The sequence below is a fragment of the Hylobates moloch genome, unplaced genomic scaffold, assembly GCF_009828535.3.
Source record: "Hylobates moloch isolate HMO894 unplaced genomic scaffold, HMol_V3 SCAFFOLD_19, whole genome shotgun sequence".
NCBI classification, from domain to species: domain Eukaryota; kingdom Metazoa; phylum Chordata; class Mammalia; order Primates; family Hylobatidae; genus Hylobates; species Hylobates moloch.
Window position 1 is genome coordinate 37,942,755 of NW_026652294.1, and position 3,414 is coordinate 37,946,168.

At 36.2% G+C, this 3,414-nt stretch overlaps 1 pseudogene; it reads right to left on the minus strand.

Annotated features, from left to right (window-relative positions):
• Positions 1–262: 262 nt before the first annotated feature.
• LOC116458367 (transcription factor Spi-C-like) lies at positions 263–1,613 on the minus strand (annotated as a pseudogene).
• Positions 1,614–3,414: the final 1,801 nt, after the last annotated feature.

Here is a 3,414-nt window from a genome sequence, read left to right on the forward strand (position 1 = left end):
TCCCAAAGTGCTGGGATTACAGGCGTGAGCCACCGCGCCCGGCCAGGCATTGTTAACCTAGAAGAAAGTGGCTGCATAGAGAATACTAAGAGCAAGGATATTTAGTCCATACTTTCAAAAGGGGCTTGATGATTGGAAACACTAAAGTTGTTCACTGGCAGAATTTCCCACCGAGTCTGTATAAATTATGTGCTATTTGATAAAAGATAGCCGCAATGAAGCTAATTTTTTTATCTTCAGTATTTGCTTTAAGAGAAAAATCCTAAAGCTTGTAGGGATTTCTAATGCCAAAAAAGATGATGAAATGGGAGTGTATATTTAGCAAATCATGGTGACTAAGCTCATGGTAACTGGCATATGTATAATTTTAGTTTGCATTCCAATTAAACTGAGATGTTCTTGATCAACTGAACATACTGTGAGTAGACTATCTCTTTCTCTGAGAAACAAGATGGAGAGATCTTCAGAGAATGGCCCCACTGAAGCTCATTGGTAAATGAGCTTTCTCCAGATTTTGCTGATTTCCTGAGTTTTTCCATAATTCCTCAGCTCCCTGGCCATTTTCTGATAGATCGTGGTCTTCCTGTTGCCCTTTCTTATTCTTCAAAGTTTGGCAAATTTTTCTTTGTTTTTTGATACAAACTCGAAACTGCCTTTGGTTTTATCTACTTACTGAATACAGGTGCCATCTTGGGATTACACCAAGATTTGTGAAGTTATTCAAACAGTCAGAGCATCTTCCTGCCTTGTCCTCCCTCTTGCTGGAAAATAGCAGACTGTACAAGCTGGCTTTCAGTTGTGTTCCACAAAGATCAATGAATAGTTCCTTCAAAATAGAAGTCTGCAGCATTATTTATTAAAGTTCTCCAATTATAAACAGATTCCTCTGTAAGCAACACTCCATAGCAGTTGGAATCTCCTCTGACATGGTGACAATCACTGATGAAAACCAGGTCAGTTTTGAACATCTCCAGTTGAATGTTGCCTTAGTACCTCAAAAGCATCTTCAAATGCTTGACCCGGCTTGTCTTGTTCAACACAAGTTATGCTTCACTAATAAATTGATGATTCTGTCTGCCAGTGACCAATCTAGCACATACTTGTAGAAGTGGAGATAATCTTCCTCCCTCTGAAATACACATTTGCACCCCCCACCACCCACTTTGATGTTGTTAAAGCAGTTTTGAGATGGGTTTCTGTCATCTGCAACTGAAAAATTCCTGAGTAATTTATACCTAAGAATGAGGTAATTTAAGTAACGGGCCCTAACATATGGAAATAGCTGAGATAATGTTGGGTGCAAAACAGAGCAGATAATTATTCCCATCCCTAAATAATTATTTGAAAAGTTTTGTTATACAGTAGCAATGCAACTGGCTATCCGATGGTTTGTTAAATCTTTGGACTCAGCCCCAAGAAAAATAGCAAGATATTGAACATTACTTGTGGCCTCAAATAATACTATATGAGAAAAGCAGAAGTTCAGCCCAAGCTATACTATCTAAAAGCAGAGAGGGAATAATGAAACTTCATTTTTTAGAAAAATCCTTATACCTATACCTTGCAATCCTTGAGGACTGGGAGTCAGAATTTGAAAAGGCCAAATTCTGCATCCTAAGCTAAAATTTGTGAAGACAAAAGCAAAGAGATAAAGAAATACCATACTAAAATATTGGGAAAGAAATTCAAAAGGACACAACAAAATGAAAAGATATTCCAGATTCATGAATTGAAATACTTAATATTGGTTAAATTATAATACTACTCAAAGCAATGTATAGATTAAATGCAATCCAATTACATTCTCTACAGAAATAGAAAAAAATCTTAAGATGTATATGGAACCACAAAAGACCCCAGATAATCAAAGCAATCCTGAGCAAAAGGAACAAAGCTGGAGGCATTACGCTACCTGACTTCCAATTTTACTACAAAGCTATAATAACCAAATCAGTATGACACTGGCATAAAAACAGACAGAATACACCAACGGGACAGAATAGAGAACGCAGATGTAAATCCACACATTTACAGCCAACTCATTTTCAACAAAGGTACCAAGAACATATAATGGGGGAAAGGATAGACTTTTCAATAAATGGTGCCAAGAAAACTAGATAACTATATGCAGAAGAATGAAACTGGGTGCTTTCTCTCTTACCACATACAAAAATCAAATCAAAAATGATTAAAGATTAAATCTAAAACCTCAAACCATGAAACTACTAGAAGAAAACATTGAGGAATCACTCCAGGACATTGGTCTGGGTGAAGATTTTTTTATGTCAGATCTCAAAAGCATAGGCAAACAAAGTAAAAATAGACAAATGGGATTATTTCAAGCTAAAAACTTCTGCATAGCAAAGGAAATAATAAAGTGAAGAGAAAACCCACAGAATGGCAGAAAATATAACTAACCACCTGAGAAGGGGTTAATAACCAGAATGTATGGGGAGCTCAAACAACTCAATAGAAAAAACAAACAACAAAAAAAAACATAATCCAACTTAAAAACGGGCAAAAGATCTCAGTAGACATTTCTCAAAAGAAGCCATACAAATGGCAAACAGGCATATAAAAAATGTTCAACATCACAAATTATCAGAGAAATGCAAATCAAAACCACAATGAGATATCTCGCCCAGTTAAAATGGCTTTTATCAAGAAGACAAGCAATAACGCAGGCTAGCGAGGATGTGGAAGAAAGAGAACCCTTGTACACTGTTGGTGGGAATGGAAATTAGTGCAGCTACTACAGAGAACAGCTTGGAGGTTCCTCAAAAAACTAAAAATTGAACTACCATAGGATCCAGGAATCCCACTCCTGGGCATATCTCCAAAAGAAAGGAAATGAATATATCAAAGAGCTATCGGCACGCCCATGTTTATCGCAGCACTATTCACAATAGCCAAAATATAGAATCGATCTAAGTGCCCATCAACGAATTAATGGGTAAAGAAAATGTGTTATATATATACAATGGAATAGTATACATCTGTAAAAAGGAATAAAATCCTGTCATTTGCAGCAACATAAATAGAACTAGAAGTCATTCTGTTAAGTGACACAAAGAGACAAATACCACGTGTTCTCACTCATATGTGGGAGCTAAGAAAAAGTGGATCTCAGGAAGGTAGAGAGTAGATTGGTGGTTACCAGAAGCCAGCAAGGGTAGCAGAAGTAGGGGATTCAAAGAAGTTGATAAATGGATACAAATATAAAGTTGATAGAAGAAATAAGCTCCAGTGTTCAATAGATGAGTAGGGTGACTATAGTTTACAAAAACATACTGTACATTTCAAAATAGAAGAGAAAAATTCAAACATTTCTGGGATAAAGACAAATATTAAGGTGATGGATATCCCAAGTACACTGATGTGATGTATACGAATTATATGAATGTATTAAGTTAT